The following is a 19,616-nucleotide window of genomic DNA, read 5'->3' as shown; positions in this document are numbered from 1 at the left end:
TTGGAAAAATTAGAGTTATTGATGGAAAAGGCGACATGGTCTGCTGCTGTCATGGAGCTTGTTCCTTGTTGCTGGCATGTTTGACATTGATTTCAAATCAGCTTTGAAAATGAATTTTTATAGTAATCTGAGCAATTCAAATCAGGAGACTATTCAATAAAATGATTGGCGACATAGCTCAACCCTAAGAATGGACTGCTCCTTTTTAAGCGAAAACTGTACTTTCTGCTTCCATAAAGAAGCTGGCAGTTCTGGCTGAGAGAGTCACATGATTTGATGGCGCTGTATGATGGCAGAAGGCTACATCCAATCCTCCATCAATCAATCTTTGAGCCGCATTTTGATGGAGCTACAGCCCTTGGCATTGCCAGAGTACTTGTAAAATGGTGTGCGCGACGCACAATCCCCGTAAGCTCCATGATAAATGTCCCATCAATCATCATCTCTACCTGTTTACAATATGTGTCACCCAGCCGGTCTGCTTTTAATGTGATCAGATAACGCGAAATTACTGCAATAAATTCTATCGTGCGTCTCATCATCACTCTTATTATCTGATGCACTGTACATGGAGGAGGCCCATAGTTTATTTGACTCAGCGTACATACAATGTAATTTATGATTCATTGAAGCAATATCCTTAACTGAAATCTTACCTTCACATAGGGGAATTCTGTTACTATCGCCTATAACATAACCTATCAGGTTAAACTATTGTGAATTGCTGAACATCGTAGAATCTACTCGTATAAACTAGTATCCTTAATCTAGAATCTTGTCTTGAATCTCTCTCTTCATCTTCTGTCTCATGCACGTATCTTCTGTCTCTCGGTGTGCATGAATATAAACTTCATAAAAGTTAAAACTTCAAAAACTAGAACTGAACACATACGATAAAAAGTAGGTAGTATCGAAAAAAGTAAGGTTCTCAATTCCATTCAGTAATAATAATATAATACTGGATTCCATTCAGTAGTAATGTTGAATCACACATCTGCATATTTCACAGTGTGCAAGTACAAAACTTTGGAGGCTAGTTCAAATATTTCTTCATGATAGTAAAAGCCATGTTCTTTTATTCTAGACTGGCCGTCAGGCTCGCTTCGCTCGCCATATCCGTCTAGCCAGGGGGCTCCGCTCCCTGGACCCCCGACTGGATCGTCTAAGAATGAGATCAGCAGGCTCGCTTCGCTCGCCTGCATTTTTCATTTGAGCATTTTTATCATATGTTAGGACAATCCAGTCGGGGGTCCAGACTAAACGTCTGGCTAAACGGATATGGCGAGCGAAGCGAGCCTGACGGCTAGTAATATAATATTCCCAGGATTGAAGTAGCAGTGCCCAATCAATTTTTCCGCGACAAATGCATTTCAATCTTCAACTTGGTGCCAACCTAACAAGGTCAACTCAACTTAATGCCAACCTGACAAAATTATTAATATTTAGTTGCCAGTTAACAACTGTTTCGAAGAGGTACTCTATCTAGATTATAGTTCTATAGTAACAATATGATATGGAAATTTCAATTATAATTAGGAGATTGGGAGAAGAAGAATATACATGCTGAAAGACGAACTTTAAACCCTTAAAAACAACCCTTAGAGTTGAAATATTGCCAAAAGATTTCCTAGTGCGCCTGTAAAGGGCCAACTGAACATACCTACCAAATTTGAACGTTTTTGGTCTGGTAGATTTTTAGTTCTGCGAGTGAGTGAGTGAGAGAGTCAGTCAGTCAGTCAGTGAGTGTGTGAGTGCCATTTCGCTTTTATATATATATTATATATATATTATATATATATATATATTTTATATATATATATATATTATAGATTTATAGATTTATATTCAAAAGTAGCCCTATAGAATCTACTTGTATAAACTGATATCCTCAATCTAGAATCTAGTCTTGAATATTTCTTCATCTTCTTTCGCGAGGATATAAACTTTGTAATGGAAGCAATTGAAAGTAGTGTTATTGAAATTAGTGAAAATTGAACGTAATATTTTATTTGCTGGCTGCCTAGCATAGGCTACGGAAAGCTTGCATTTTTTCAACCGATGGACGAGGTGAGGATCTTTCTCAGGGTTGGGAACTGCCTAGCTTGCATCCCAGCCTGGAATAGTATATTTCGCACCTAGGGCCGAAAATGAGACTTTTCTGGCTCGAAATCGGTTTTCAAGTCCGAGGCCGTAGGCCGAGGACAAGAAAAGATTGAGAGCTGGAAAAACATTTTTGCCCATGGTGAGAAGGTAATTTTTCGCCACACAGAAAAATAAACAATATATATATGAGAATAATAATTATTCTCATTGTCTATTATAAGCACTTCCAAAAGCAAAAGTGGAAGGTCATAGCTCTAGCAAATCTGAATATCAAGAAATTGTCCAAGTATTTTTATTTTTTATTCTGATTTGTCTAAATAATCTAAAAGATTATGTTCAATTATGTAAGAGGTTGAGTTTATACTTTTTATTCATCTAAATGACAATAAGATGATTATTATTATAAATGTTTTAATTATTGAATGATAAACACAAAATTTAATAATGAAAAGTTTTTGATCAGCTGGTTTATCACACTTGAAAAAGTTTTTGATCAGCTGGTTTATCACCATTAATATCTAAGCTACCCGAGATATTACAACTTCAAAAACTTTCAACCTTTATAAACTAGAAATGAACAAGAAAATAAGGTCTCAAAGAAAATAGTGACAAAGAAAATTAGGTTCCATTCAGTTGTAATGTTAAGTCATAAATCTGCATATTTCACAGTGTGCAAGTACAAAACTTGAGAGGCTAGTTCCAATATTCCTTCATGATAGTAAAAGCCCCATTCACTTATTCTAGATTGAACTAGATCGATGGAGAAGAGAATATTATCAACGTAGTGGATACTCTCATTATAGTTCCACTGTGATATTAATTCAACACAATATGTTTTTAATCACTTTGAACAATTAATTACGACATAGCACTCAGGTATTTATATACACTCTGAGTGTTGATGAAGGGCCTAGTGTCTTGAAAGCGCTACACTAATGTAAGTAGAAGCTAATAGCTTCTATTTATATAAATACCTGACTGCTATGTTGTAATTAATTGTTCATTAGTGATTATTCAACAAGCAGTTCGTAATGGAATCAAACATTGGAGAATATGTTTTTAATACTAATAACGTAATACTTATTTCTAAAATATAAATAAGAATTTGCAGATTAGAGATGATAATATAGGAGGTGCCAAACAGCGGAGAGATGATTAATTTAAAATGTTTTCCGAGATGAAACTATTTTTCCACAGTTGAAATATAATAAGATCTCAAGATTGTGGACAACACAAGTTAAATACATTAATGGCCGGTTTCCGAGCTCGGGATTCGACTGAGTTCTAGCTTGACTTCAAACAGCTGGATTAAGAAAATTGGCTTTCCGAAACGGGGCGTAGTCGTAGTCATTGTCAAAGTCACGTTTGAATCAAATTTCAAAAAACCAAAGAATTGGACACAAAATAAAATAAAGAGAAAATAGTGTTAAGTTTCAGCTATATTGAATTATTTAGAAATGTTTTATTTCGTCAAGAAAAAAAAAGTTTCCAATTATAGAAATGAGAAAATGAAGCCTGCGACTACTGTTAAAAAAACTGCATCTACGCCCCGTTTTGGAAAGCTAATTTTTTGACTCCAGCTGTTCAAAGTCTAGAACTTAGCTAAATCCCGTGCTCGGAAACCGGCCCTAAGTTAAATACAATATGATTGTTCTAGTGCTTATAAATTCTACATTATATAGTAGTCTAGTGAATGAATAATTCAGTGAATTCCTCTTTTTTCTCTTCTAGGGAAGTTGAAAATGTTTGTCCTCTTTCCTCTTTTCTTTGGAAGTTGAGTGGAAAATGACACTGGACACCTTCTGTAAATCTACGATATATTTATTACCTTTATATATATATTTATTCTTTTGGAAATAACAGTCACCGATTGTATGACAAGCTAAGAGATGACTTCTTTATTATTCTTCGGCAAACCGAAATCAATTTTTATCCTTCACCTCTATTATATCACATGATCTTTTGACCGATAAGTCCGTTGAAATCATACTTTACTTTTTTTCGTAGCGTAAAGCCGTTTCAACGCTGTTGACCATCTCTCTATGTTCATAGAATACAATGGAGGTAGAACTTTATTAATTAGAGGTAGAGCACTGGACCTGGGCTATTACTCTTACTGGCCAGCTGATAAATCAGTCGACTCACTAATTGCTTGTCTCTCTTTTATCTCTTGTCTTTCTCTTTTAGCCGTGAGAGATGTCCAATTATAACCACTGTCATAGGCTTCTTTCGTACCGCTGAACAATGACTTTTTCCTATACAATAGATGTGAAAATTCCAGTCAACTCTGTCCAAAGGTCAATGAAGTACAATAACGTGAATCAATGAGATATTAGAGATACAAATACAATAACGTGAATTAATGAGATATTAGAGATACAATACAATAACGTGAATTAATGAGATATTAGAGATACAAATACATTAACGTGAATTAAAGAGATATTAGAGATACAAATAAAATAACGTGAATTAATGAGATATTAGATATACAAATACAATAACGTGAATTGATGAGATATTAGAGATACAAATACAATAACGTGAATTAATGAGATATTAGAGATACAATACAATAACGTGAATTAATGAGATATTAGAGATACAAATACAATAACGTGAATGGATGAGATATTAGAGATACAAGTACAATAACGTGAATTGATGAGATATTAGAGATACAAATACAATAACGTGAATCAATGAGATATTAGATATACAAATACAATAACGTGAATTGATGAGATATTAGAGATACAAATACAATAACGTGAATTGATGAGATATTAGAGATACAAATACAATAACGTGAATTGATGAGATACTAGAGATACAAATACAATAACGTGAATTAATGAGATATTAGAGATACAAATACAATAACGTGAATTGATGACATATTAGAGATACAAATACAATAACGTGAATTGATGAGAATTAGAGATACAAATACAATAACGTGAATTGATGAGATATTAGAGATACAAATACAATAACGTGAATCAATGAGATATTAGAGATACAAATACAATAACGTGAATTGATGAGATATTGGAGATACAAATACAATAACGTGAATTAAAGAGATATTAGAGATACAAATAGAATAACGTGAATTGATGAGATATAAGAGATACAAATATTATAATAATTCCTTGAGACGAATGTACTTAGAATAATCTCTTCTCAAAGTATCTTTCAAGAGGATTATTTCTTGAGAATGGATAAAAACCCCAAGGATTGTTACAACTATAGTACAAGGATTGTTATAAGAAACTCCGTTAAATTAACTCCGTTGTAAAGAGAAATGAAAAACCGTTGACTTGAATGTTAGACCTCACTTCGCTCGGTCAATTATAGTATAAATGATAAAAAATTCATCAACTAACTTCCATGTTATGATGATAGTAAACACAACAGAAAACGTTGGTGACAGACATAGGTTAAAACATAACATAACAAACAAACATAGCAAACATAGGTAACCGAAGGTTTAGCACGTCGGCGAATACATCATAATTGAAACCTAACCAACAACCAAAACCCCAGCACTCATGTTATAATTGAAGCATTACTAAGATGATAAATTCTGTTTAGGAATACAGGGATGTCTTCAAAGTGGGAGCTACCTGAGAGGATACGGACTCGAATTGAATTGGATTGGTGAGTGTGGGAGGTGAGGGGAGATTTGTTAGGGTGGGGGGAGGTTCGACGGCCAATAATTGACGACGTGGCCCAATTCGACGCGTCATTAGGGGCGTCGCAATGATCCCCGCCAGCAATTATTATCATTGCCTTGTGGGCCACTCTAATGGGCCACACATAACCCCGGTAATGACAGCACTCGCTGATATCCGGCGCTCATCTAATCATACATGCCATCCCAGGATGTCGATTTCTACAGCAACAGGATATCATTGAGTCGCTTCCAAATGCTGATTGAAATCGGATTAACTACTCTGTGTACCGACAGCAGATGGAGATGCTCTGCCCAGTATTATTAGTCCAAGTTTGTAATCGTACCCGTGTATTTATTATCTTTGGATAGCTGATTGAAAAATATTGGAGAAGTAGCGATTATGGAGTTACATGGACAAATAATCTTGGCACTAACTGTATGAAGTTAGTGGACTAATAGAGTGGCAACTGTTAGGCTAGTGATAAAAAGCCAAGTGTTTGTAATATCTAAAGCTGCGTTTAAACCGGAGTAAATAACACAAGTTTTTAACATTTTTGTTATCAACTGATGTTAATTACAAAAGTTAATAACATCATGTTGAGTTGCGTTTACACCGGAGTTGATAACATGAGTTATTAATAAAAAGTTGTCAACTTGACTGATTCGACAAAAAATCCCCTTGAAAAAAGTTGATAGCAAGTGTTTTCAACAGAAAATTCCTTGTTATTAACAAGATCGTGTTTCCATCGAGATTCGGTAACTTTAGTTGATAACAGGTCATCTTCCCCGCAACCCCCTCGCCAAGCATCCCTACCCTACAACTACAGCTGCAGACAAAACACGTGACAAAGTTATTAACTTTTGTTGATAACAAAACCAAAGACCTTAAAGAGATAATAGACCCACAATGCCTATGCCTTCCCAATGATAGCTCTTACTTGAAATTGAAGGCCGCCATTGGGGTATTTTAGCAGGAGATATTATATACATAATATTTGTAATACTATAGATCATAAAGGCATTGGTGGCATTGGTATGTAATAATCTGATGGGTTGCCCCCTCAATGGCGGATTTCAAATATATTCCAAGTACAACACTAGCGCTGCATGTGAGTCTATGCATCTTCAAGGTCTTTGAACAAAACTAGCAGCTAAAAGAAAATGTTATTAACTTATGTTGAAAACTTTTGTTTTAAACTCTGGTGTAAACGCATTATAATTTATTTACATTAGCTCAGATGAAGATCATTATTTTAATGATCAAACACATGTTTCAATTCAAATTTGAAGACAATTTTTTGCTTTTTATTCCGGCTGCTATATCATTTATATGAATAGTCTCGTTAAATGAAATCATATGGAAGTCAATTATATTGATAACAAAATTATTGTCAATAACAAGGAATTTTCTGTTAGAAACATGAGTTACCTATTAACTATTGTCAAGAGAAATTTTTGACGATTCAGTCAAGTTAATAACTTTTTGTTAATATCTCGTGTTATTAACTCCGGTGTAAACGCAGCTTAAGGGCCGGTTTCGGCAAAATTCTAGCCGGCATGCTCCCCCTGTTATCTCAGTTATTATTGAAGATATCGACTCAAATTTTTTTTTAAATAAAAGAGGAGGAAAAAATAAAGCGCGCTAGCCTATTTTTATACAATTTAGTTAGATTTTAATATTAGAAATAGCTGTTTCAAAACTAACCTTATTTTGAAGAATGGACGATTCTAAATATATTATTATCTCAACTATTTTTGAAGGTATCAACTCAATTTTTTTTTTGATGAAAGAAGAAGGAAAAATAGGTGTTGCTTCTATGAATTTTATTTTCAAAGACTTTTTAAAACATTAAAAAAAACAGTTTGAATTTCTGAAGTGAGACTCAACAATGAAGAATGATGTTATGTAAACAATGAAGAATGAACTGTGATTAATGAAGCCAATAGCACAGCTGACTCATATTTTATGGCCGAATTAAAGATTTCAAAATAAGCGATTGCTCGAATGAATGTTCGCATCAATTCAACTTCTTCGAAAGTGATTGAAGAGGTAACTACAGGCAAGCATGGACATTGGAATACAATATAATTGATCAATCGATGAATTAAATAGAAATTAGATATATTCTGGGGAGTTTTTCATTAAATTAACATTAACTTTCTAAAGCTGACCCTGAAACAGAACAGAAATTGGTAATTTTTGGTTATGTGACTAACAATAATTGTATCTCACAATAAATTGTATCTCAACTATTTTTTAAGATATCAATCAATTTTTTTTAAATTGAAAAGGAAGAAAAAATAGGTGTCGGTAATATAAATTCTATCCTAAAATACTAATTTAAACATTAAAAAAACAATTAGGTTCTGGTCAATTTATGTCAGGTTCAAGTCATTTATATTTATAGTAATTAAGATGATTGAATAGAACAATTGAACATTGAGATAGGATTCAAGAGTTAAGATAACGAGATTTTTCAATAGTAGAGACTCTTTGAGTATGGAAAGAACTATAATGTTAAGAACTAGGAGTTGAAGAAGTGGTGGACAATGTACAAACCTTTACTCTTAATCACATTTTCTTATGACAATGATACATTTTAATTGAATGAACTTGTTATATATATATTTGAACTACCGCCTAAACAGAGTAGTCAACATAAAATATTGCACAGAAATGAAGAAAACACTGATTCAATTTATACCAACAACATTTATTTTACATGAATATGATATGAATATTACAAACATTTGCATTATAATCTAAATTATTATCCATTGTACATTTCTACACTACAACATTCAAAAAGATCAGACAGGCATTGAATTTGAAACACAAAGACAGACACATTCATAAGGCGCTGTTCACCTGTTCTAGTATTTTCTATTCTGTATCGTATTCGACTTAACAATAATATAAAGTGTTCAATAAAGATCATTGAAATAATTCTACTGAGAGTTCTTATTCTTTCAAAAATACACAACAGAACTCTTGAATCAAGTCAAATAATTACTAACCTGAACAAGTATGACCAAAGCTTACTGAGCCCGGGCCAAGAACAGATCTCTCCTAAACTAAACTTTTTCTAATCTGAGATTTTCCTAAAATTAGCTTCACCTAACTAGAGTTTTTCCCAACCTAAGCTTTTCCTAACCTAAGCTTTAACTAACCAAAGCTTTTCCTAACATAAGCTTTACCTAACCTTAGCTTCTCCTAACCTTAGCTTCTTCTAACCTAAGCTTTCCCTAACACTTGACTTTTTCCTGACCTAAGCTTCTCCTAACCTTTGCTTCTCCTAACCTAAGTTTTTCCTAACTCAAAGCTTTCCCTAACCTAAAGCTTATCCTAACCTATGCTTTCACTAACCAAAGCTCTCCCTAACCCAAGCTTTTCCTAACCTGAGCTTTACCTAACATTAGCTTCTCCTAACCTAAGTTTTACTAACCCAAGCTTTACCTAACCTTAACATTTCCCAACCAAAGCTTTTCCCAACCTAAGCTTTTCCTAACCTGAGCTTTTTCCCAACCTAAGCTTTTCCTAACCTTAGCTTCTCCTTACCTAAGTTTCTCCTAACTCAAAGGATTTCCTCAACTAAGCCTTCACTAACCAAAGCTTTCCCCAACCAAAGCTTTTCCCAACCTAAGCTTTCACAAACCAAAGCTTTTGCTAACTGAAGCTTTTCCTAACCTGAGCTTCCTCTAACCTAATCTTTTCCTAACCCAACAGTTTCCTAACCTAAGTTTCTCCTAACCCAAGCTTCTCCTAACCTAAGTTTCTCCTAACTCGAAGCTTTTCCTAACCTAAGCTTTCACTAACCAAAGCTTTCCCTAATAAAAGCTTTTCCAACCTAAAGCTTTTCCTAACCTGAGCTTTCACTAACCAAAGCTTCCGCTAACCAAAGCTTTTCCTAACCTAAGCTTTACCTAACCTTAGATTCTCCTAACTTAAGCTTCTCCTAACCTGAGGTTTCCCCAATTTTAACTTTTCCCAACCAAAGCTTTTCCTAACCCATGCTTTTCTCAACCTAAGCTTTTCCTAACCTAACCCAACCTAACCTAACCTAACCTAACCTAAGCTTTTCCTAACCTAACCTAACCTAACCTAACCTAAGCTTTTCCTAACCTAACCTAACCTAACCCAACTAACCTAACCTAACCTAAGCTTTTCCTAACCTAACCCAACCTAACCTAACCTAACCTAACCTAACCTAAGCTTTTCCTAACCTAACCTAAGCTTTTCCTAACCTAACCTAACCTAACCCAACCTAACCTAACCTAACCTAACCTAACCTAAGCTTTTCCTAACCTAACCTAACCTAACCCAACCTAACCTAACCTAAGCTTTTCCTAACCTAACCTTACCTAACCTTACCTAACCTAAGCTTTTCCTAACCTAACCTAACTAACCCAACCTAACTAACCTAAGCTTTTCCTAACTAACCTAAGCTTTTCCTAACCTAACCTACCTAACCTAACCTAACCTAACCTAAGCTTTCCAACCTAACCTCCCCTAACCTAACCTAACCTAGCTTTTCCTAACCTAACCTAACCTAACCTAACCTAACCCAACCTAACTAACCTAACCTAAGCTTTCCAACCTAACCTTACCTAACCTTACCTAACCTAAGCTTTTCCTAACCTAACTAACCTAACCTAACCTAACCTAACTAACCCAACCTAACCTAACCAACCTAAGCTTTCCAACCTAACTAACCTAACCTAACCTAACCTAACCTAACCTAACCTAAGCTTTTCCTAACCTAACCTTACCTAACTCAACCTAACCTAAGTTTCTCCTAACTTAAAGCTTTTCCTCACCTAAGCTTTCACTAACCAAAGCTTTCCCTAACCTAAGCTTCTTTCAACCTTAGATTCTCCCAACCTTAGCTTTTCCTAACCTAAGCTTTCCTAACCAGAGCTTTTCCCAACTTAAGCTTATTCCTCACCCAAGGTTTTCTTAACCTAAGCTTTCCCCAACCAAAGCTTTTCCTTGCCTTAGCTTCTCCTAACCTTATCTTTTCCTAACATAGGCTTTCCCTAACCTTAGATTTTTCCAACCTTAGCTTTTCCTCACCAATTTTTCCCCAACCTAAGCTTTCCCTAACTTGTGCTTTTTTTAACCTAAGCATTTCCCAATCGAAGCTTTCCCCAACCAAAGCTTTTCATAACCTAAGCTTTCACAAACCAAAGCTTTTTCTAACCTAATTTCTCCCAACCCAACAGTTTCCTAGCCTAAGTATCTCCTAACCTAAGATTTTCTCAACCTAAGTGTTTCTAATCTAATGCCTCCTAACCAAATCCTTTCTATGCAAAATCTTTCCAACCTAACCTCCCCTAACCTAACCTTTTTCAACCCAAACCTTTATAACCTGAGTTTTTTATTATCCCCAACCCAACAAAGCCTAACTCGAACTAACAAATGCAGTCCAGCCCAACCATTGAGCTCCCCTCTAACCAAGCATTTTCCAACCTAATATAACAAAGCCTTACCAGATAAAGACTGAGCAACCCTCAGACTTGCTCAGTCTTCATCACTTAAGGTTTGATAGTCACATCAAACTTTGGTAGGTAGGGTTTCATCAATATCGTTAGATACAGGAGAAAATGTGGTCAGCAGTAATTATGGTTAGCTCCATTTAAAAATATTCTCAACATTATTCAGGCAAACAACTGGCACATTTTTGATATTTTCCAGATTTCCTATCAACTTCATCAATAGCATTAAATACAGAAGAAAATGTGGTCAGCAGTAATGGTTAGCTCTTTGATGGAATTAGAATTTTTATTCAAATTTGATACATTTGAGTTCTAATTCAAAATTATTTTTTTCCCAAAATTGGATTTTTTTTTTTGAAAAATTGAAGATAGGTAGTGAAAATTATAACTGGAACCGTTTTAAGCATAAGTTAGCCTGTGGTACTTTTCTGTAAGTTGTATAATTCTGAATGATTGAATAAATAAATAAACTTTAATTATTAATACCTAAATGAGACTTTACAAATTTAGTACCCATTGGGGTTTCCAATTTTTCAAAAAAAAGTTTGAATTGGTTTGTTTTTTCAGATTGGTTTCTACAAAGATGCAGGTTTGATGCCTAGTGAGATCGGACTCCCCGATTATGTATTAAGTATTCCAATAATGGGAAAAAATGTAGAACAAATTATAATTTAAATATATCAAATTGAAGTTTGTAAAACAATAACAATAAAAAAACAATAAAATAAATATTGAACTCTTGAATCATTAATCGAACAAGTTGAAATCGGAATCTTTCTTATCGAGCAATTTCAAAAACCGATGACAACTCTATTTAGCATGCTTCAAATTGTGACCTGTAGAGAATAGAGCAGCAACTCTATAACTCTACAACTCTATGGTGCTAGTAAAAACATGATAGTATTATAGGTTGGACAAAATTCAAAATTTGCTGTTAATATTAATAACATTAAATTTCATTGATTAGAATTGTTATTCAGTTACCGACACGTATTTTTTCTTCTTCTTTCATTAAAAAAATTTAGTCCAATAATATCTTTAATAATAGTTGATACAAATCATTATAATTTAGAATCGTCCATTCTATAGAATAAGGTTAGTTTTGAAACAGCTATTTCTAATATTAAAATTAAATCAAATGGTATAAAAATATGCTAGCGCGCTTTATTTTGTCTTCCTCTTTCATTTAAAAAAAAAATTGAGTCGATATCTTCAATAATAACTGAGATAGCAGGGGGAGCAGGCCGGCTAGAGCTTAGCCCCGGTTTCAGAACTCGGGATTTAGGTAAGTTCTAGACTTTAAACAGCTTTCAGAAAATTGGCTTTCCATAACGGAGCGTAGTCGCAGTGAATAGTAGCAGCAAAATATAAATTATCTTTATTTTCTCATTTCTATAATTGGAAACGTTTTTTATTGACGAAATGAAACATTCCTTAATAATTCAAAATAGCTGAAACTTTACACTATTTCCTCTTTATCTTATTTTGTGTTCAATTTTCTAGTTTTCGAAATTCAATTCAAACGTGACTTTGACTTTGACTACGACTACGCTCCGTTTCGGAAAGCCAATTTTCTGACTCCAGCTGTTTAAAGTCTAGAACTTAGCTAAATCCCAAGCTCGGAAACCGGCCCTTAACGTTTGAAATGAAGTCCCAACTGTATAATTATTTTCTCGATGGTTTCGCTCAGCAAGTATTCAAGGATTCATACATTATACGATTTTCCAAAAGAAAACTGAACAACTCAATTATTCATTTCAGAAAGACTGATAGAAACTACACCTCTTTAAAAATAACGGACGAAAAATAGATTACTTTTTCTAAAGTTCTTGATCCAATACGACAGTTATATTATGTTCCATCGTGTTTTAACACTGAAACGACGACATTGCAGACTATAATAGTTGTAGTATATTTTAAAATTTAGTCACTTACTGGAGCATGTTTTCGAATCTTATGGGTGTTTACAATTACTGTGACATAGAATCACTGAGTAGATTCTCGCATTTATCAATATTATTAAAGTTTGAATATTGACATTTCAGTATTCAAACTTGATGAGATACTCATTGTGAAGGTGATAATGTGATAGATTAGAAAAACTGTTGTCAGTAACAATAAGAATACGATTAGTATATAAGAACACAATCATACTCACCTACTTTGTAATAATTGATTTAGTGCAGACCTGTTTTTTTATCAACAGTGTTTTTAATTAGTAATACCAATACATAACATTTTATCTGAAACGATTTGAGTAGAACATGTAGAATGTTATAAACAATCTTTTTATCCAGGTGAATGCATCATAACATAGAATGGATGATTCAGAACTCCTTTCTGAATAAAGGCTCGCTTCGATTGCGTGACTCACTCAACTTGAGTGGACGCTTGTGGTGAGCCTCTTACCTCATTCAAAACTGCTTAAATTTGAGAGGTCTCAAGCCATTCATCCCCATCCACATCGACTAAGTAATGGACGAGTACCCAGAACCTGGTCGAATGCCTAATAAGCCTCGAAGAAGATTACGCTCCTCTATCCGATTGATTTTGATTGGGAAGCTTGTATAGCCAACTATACATATCTACAAAAATATTTTTATGAATAGAAATGTTCCCCTTAAAGCGAGATTATAAAACATCCGAATGGAAACGGGAAAAATTGGGAGAAATGTAAATGAATTGATATTCATCATGAGAAAAAATAACTCTCATAATTGAACGAGAGTTAACGAGTTCCTACTCTTGACTCTAGGCCAAACTCGTTTCAAGTCTCTTTGTTTCTTCGTTTGTATGTTCTACAATAATCGCTTTCAAATGCTCTTCGAACAATTAGCTTCAAATTTTGAACACATAATATCCTTTGAATCTTCCCACAAGTTCATTGGACAAGGAAAATCACCGACTTATCCGTCCTTTTTTATTAAAAAAAGTATAGGCTCTCTATATAACCACTGAGAAAAGAATGCAATATATATTTTTCTAAATATAACCAGGTATTGTAAATGTACATATAAATCTGAGTACCCTTTTGAATTATTTTGACACGACATGTTTCGGCTACTAATGCATTTTTCATTTCAAGTAGCCCTAAAGAAAAATACAACGATGTGTTGTGTATGCTATAGACTCAATAATCACAGGAGGAAATATCATACAAAAGGCCAAAATATTATACAAAGATTCATATCATGGAATATTATAAATTGTTTTCAACCAGAGATTTGAATAAAACAGATGATATCAGCGGCATCTTTGGAAATTATCACGCTAGATTTTCTTAGCAGCTACCACATATCTCAAATTTTAATGCTGTCTATCCCGAGGTCTTCACATATCTCTTTGGTGATATCTCCTGTCTGGTGTTAGTTGGGAATTCCAAACGGAATCCTTTATGTTGGCACTTGGTTGACATGCTCTCTCTCTATATAATCACGGTTAAAATAAGGTATTCCATGTGCAATCGAGCGTTAGACTAAGGAATATGAAGTGTACAGGTACAATCCAGTAGCAGGTGCAACCTACTTGCAGAATTGAGAACTACACCAAAGCCTTTCCAATCCACCAATCAGAAGAGAGTATGGGAGCTGGGAGGCGTGGCTTGTTGCCATTGGTCCGTTATTCCTACACCATGATTTCGTTATTCTCTATCACTGCCGCTATCTTCTACACAACACTCACTCTCTCACTCTTTTCAAGTATAGTGTTGATGGAAAGGATATTTCTGAGTATAATTTCCCAAGAATTTGACTACTTTCTTATAGAGTAACAAATTTCTATTGATTTAAATACAGGCCTAATTACAAATTGCGGTTTTGAAAATAAGTACAATAGGCATGAGCGAGTTTTTCAGCCCAAAAAGTTCACTAGTTGATTATCGTTCCATGATATATCAGAGATGACAGGAATGATTTAGTTTTCTTAACTGTATGATGATATTTCAAAGCCCATGTCACAGACAAGAAAGAATGTAATTTGAGTTGATAACATGTAGTAGTTGATCTGTTATAACTAATGATAATAGTACCTATTCGATCTATGGCGAATACATAACACTATACAAATACAATACAATCAACACCATACAAATACAATAAACTATCACAAAATTCTTAAACATACTGTAAATAGAAAATTAGACTGTAGTGTCGTTGAAAATAGTTCAAAAACAAATTATTACTTGCAGTTCGTCATGGATAGTGAAATAGATGAGAAAATCCATATTATAATCACTGATAATAATGGTGTATTTCTTGATTTTTTGATCATCAATGGTCACTGAGGTAGAAGAGTTTTCATCGATCCAAAAAATATTTTCTCAATCGCATACTACATTGAATCTTTTTTCCATCCATGACTCCATCGTGAGTGCCTCTCCAGACCCTAAGTGGATACATCCTCAACTTCCTCAGTTATCTTTGAAGAGTTGACAGTGACATTGTCATACTTCAACTCTACTGGATATCAGATCAAATCTCCTATTGAGAACACTCAACAATGTTTCATATGTAATCGCATCAATGGAAAGAAGGCTACTGAAGCACTAGGTATTTGACGAAACTACACGTTCACAAATACCGTCATCTTTTCAGAGAATATCGGATTTCCATGATCGACGTCGGTGAATAGGGAGAGAGTGTAATGGTATTACTCTCAAGTGCTATTTACATCAAGTTGAAAACGATCCTGTCAATCACAGTGTTCGTCACTCCAACTGTCAACACTTGAGAATGTCACAGTCAAAACCGACTTCATATTCTGTATCGATTCGGCGACTAGCGGGGATTAACTCAAACCGTAACCAAGATTGTTGTTTTTCACACATTTTTGTGAATCTTTCATAACTTCTGCGAATGATAGTTTTTGAATTAACCTCATTCACTAACTAGATTTCGTATCAGTGATAAAAGAGGAACCGTGATATTCACTTACGCTTGTCACGGAAAAGGAAATATAGGATTGAATAGAAAACGTTTTTTATCCAGTCTGGGTAACTATTACCATAGAGAAACAATAGCGTAGTAGATATCTCATGATATAGGGAATTTATGTCGCAACTTTTACTGTTATCTCAAGCCGATTACTGTCGATTATTGTCAATTTTTACTGTTTCGTTGGGGTGAGAGTGTAGGAACGGCACAATTTGAGAGACTACCAGTGTCACACAGCTTCACGGAAAAGAATTACATGAACTATCGGCTTGGGATAACAGTAAAAGTTGCGACATAAACGCCCTATACCATGGGATATCTACTTACCCTATCGTTTCTCTATGCTATTACCATAGAGAAGCAATAGCATATGTAGATATCCCATGGTATAGGACGTTTATGTCGCAACTCTTACTGTTATCTCAAGCCCATAGTTCATGTAATTCTTTCCCGTGAAGCTGTGTGACGCTGGTAGTCTCTCATATTGTGCAGTTTATACACTCTCACCCCAACAATACAGTAGAATTCGACAACAGTAATCGGCTTGAGATAACAGTAAAAGTTGCGACATAGATAGATAGATAGATAGATAGATATATTTCTCGATCCATGAAACATCTATAGATGCATGAGATCACGTCAAAATATTAGAACACATACATAATAGAGTACTAGTCAAATTAATATGCCTTTATGGTTTCAATGGTTTTTATAGCATTACAGGTCTAAGCTGGATTCAGGCAGCTCAAAAAACTCGTCAACATGATAGAAGGGGTTAGCGCAGAGCCACGTATGTAGAGTTTTTTTGAACTCTATGGTTCTCATGTCTCTAAACTTGAGGGGTAATTTATTAAATAAACGTCTACCCATTATCAGATGGCTGGACCTTAGCCTTTCCAGACGGACAAAAGGAATGTTGATGTCATGACTATGTCGAGTATTAATCCCATGAACGTTCGATCTACATTGGAGCGTTTTTCTACACTTATGAGTGTGAACAAGGCTACTGAATATATACAGATTCACTACCGTAAGAATGCCAAGCTCAACAAAAAGTGGCTTACAGTGGGCTATTCTATCGGCTCTACTCATTATTCTGATAGCTCTCTTCTGCATTATTAATACCTCTCCAATCCTGGTAGCATTACCCCAGAACACCAGACCATACCACAGAACCGACTGGAACAGAGCAAAATATGAAGATTTTACATATTCAAAAGGCAAACATGACATCAAACGCAGTAAGAGGAAGTTCACTCGAGACAACCTATCTAAAACCGTATCAATATGAGGAGCCCAAGACAGATCGTTATCCACCGTCAGTCCAAGAAATCTGGCCTTATTAGAAATCGAGGGGTCGCTCACATATGGTCTTAAACTGAAGACAACTGTCTGTGTCTTGGCTTGGTTCAATAGAAAACCATTAGCTGCAAACCAATCGGAAACCTGTGTCATTGCATTAGTAGCCCCTTCACCAACTGTCAGAATATCACGACCAGTATTTATCAGAGTAGTGTCGTCTGCATAGATATATGTATTGGCATCCACATTATAAGGTAAGTCATTCACAGCTATCAAAAAAAGCAGAGGCCCAAGAATGGAGCCCTGAGGAACTCCACATTCAACACTCACTGTAGGTGACCATTTTCCATGAATCTCAACCGTCTGTTTCCTGTTACAAAGGTAGGAGCAAATCAAATTTAAAGCTGTACCCTGGATGCCGAAGTAATTCAGTTTCTTAATCAGAATCTTGTGACTGACACAATCAAATGCCCGACTCAAGTCACAAAAGGTACCCCAGGCAAAACCCTTCTTCTCAAATTCATTGAGTATGTCCGTGACAAGAGCATCAATGGCATTGGTTGTTGATCTACCTCTACGAAAACCATATTGGGAGCCCGTGAAGATGCCCTTGTTCTCAAGAAAAAAACTCAGCTGCTCCGAAACAATACACTCAAAAACCTTGGCCAAGACAGGTATGAGCGATATTGGCCGGTAGTCTGCTGGATCCTCTCTGTTACCCTTCTTGAAAATCGGACACACTCGGGCAATCTTGAGGAAATCTGGAAATACACCTGAAAGTTTTGACTGAGGCATCCCCCTTTGCACCTGGTTCCGAGGTCTCCACCATGTCACGCAGTTCAAATTTGACAGCATCATGATCTGAGTAGAGAAAAGGGAGTATGTCAGATCTAACGTCGATATATGAAGTAATTATTATACAATAATATGTGATTATATAAGATATAATTTTATTGCAAACAGATATAGTGAGGTCCACGTTATAATGACAGTATTTGATCAACTTTGGTTTTGCTATCCTTGTCTATCATTCGACAAAGCCGGTGGTACCATCGTTTTCTAGGTCCACAACGATGCCAATTATGTTTTTGAGAGTGTAGAAATATAATTAATTAATGCAGAGAATCGGCATCGCTATTCTCCTATCTTTATCAACTGCTGTACGTGGACCTCACTATAGGCACGATTAATGAGTATTATCAAGTTTGTTCATGGAAAGATGAATAATTAACAAATATTTTGTAAATCTAGAACATTGAAACATCGGCCGTTAATAGCATGGAAATCTCCATGAATCCTCAGCATGTAGTTGAGTCTTCCAGTACCTCTGGTTAGCGTAGACATCTTCTATGCCATCAATCACTTCTGTTAATCAGAAACTCGCAGCCTAACGTCAGCTTTTTGCCGGAACGGATTAGTAAGTTGAGTTTGGAAATGGTTTTGCAATCAATTGATGCGGAACCTCATAGGAAGCTGGAAGCTGTACATCGGGAAGCATGCATTCAATGGATGCTGGCTGCCGGTTTTTGGCTGCTGGTTGCGAATCATTAATCTGCAATTGTCGACCGTAGATTATCGATTATTATCCACTGTTACAGCCTACCCGATGTAATTAGCTCCATCTGCATGTGAGAGCAGCTTCAATAAAGCACTGTTGATTTATAGCGCGCCCAATAACTAAGGCGATTAAAATGCCGGCCAACAGTTTAAAATTAATTTTCCAACTGAACATTACACATCCGCTTGCCTCCAAGGCTGAACTTATGTGTTCTATCGAAAATTAATTTCTCGTCAATAAATCAGGAGTTGAATCTCACTGCTATCAACTTGGTCCATCATTAGAGCATTGATTACCCTCTCCCAGTCATATTCCTGTTGGTAACCCTATCATTCGGTCGTATTTGATTCATAGCTAATGACTTCCAATTCAATAAACAGGGACTGATTCACAATAAATAACTTACAGTGTAATAAACTATCCATTGGAACTTTATATACTGCTCTGAACTAGAAGCAGTTCATCATATTCTCATATGAATAAAGAAAATAACTAGGAAGATTAATCTATAACTAGTAGTTCTGTGAACAGTAGACCTCGCGCTCAG

The sequence above is a fragment of the Nilaparvata lugens genome, chromosome 4 (genome assembly GCF_014356525.2).
Source record: "Nilaparvata lugens isolate BPH chromosome 4, ASM1435652v1, whole genome shotgun sequence".
Lineage (NCBI taxonomy): Eukaryota > Metazoa > Arthropoda > Insecta > Hemiptera > Delphacidae > Nilaparvata > Nilaparvata lugens.
Note: the sequence above shows the minus strand (reverse complement) of the source record.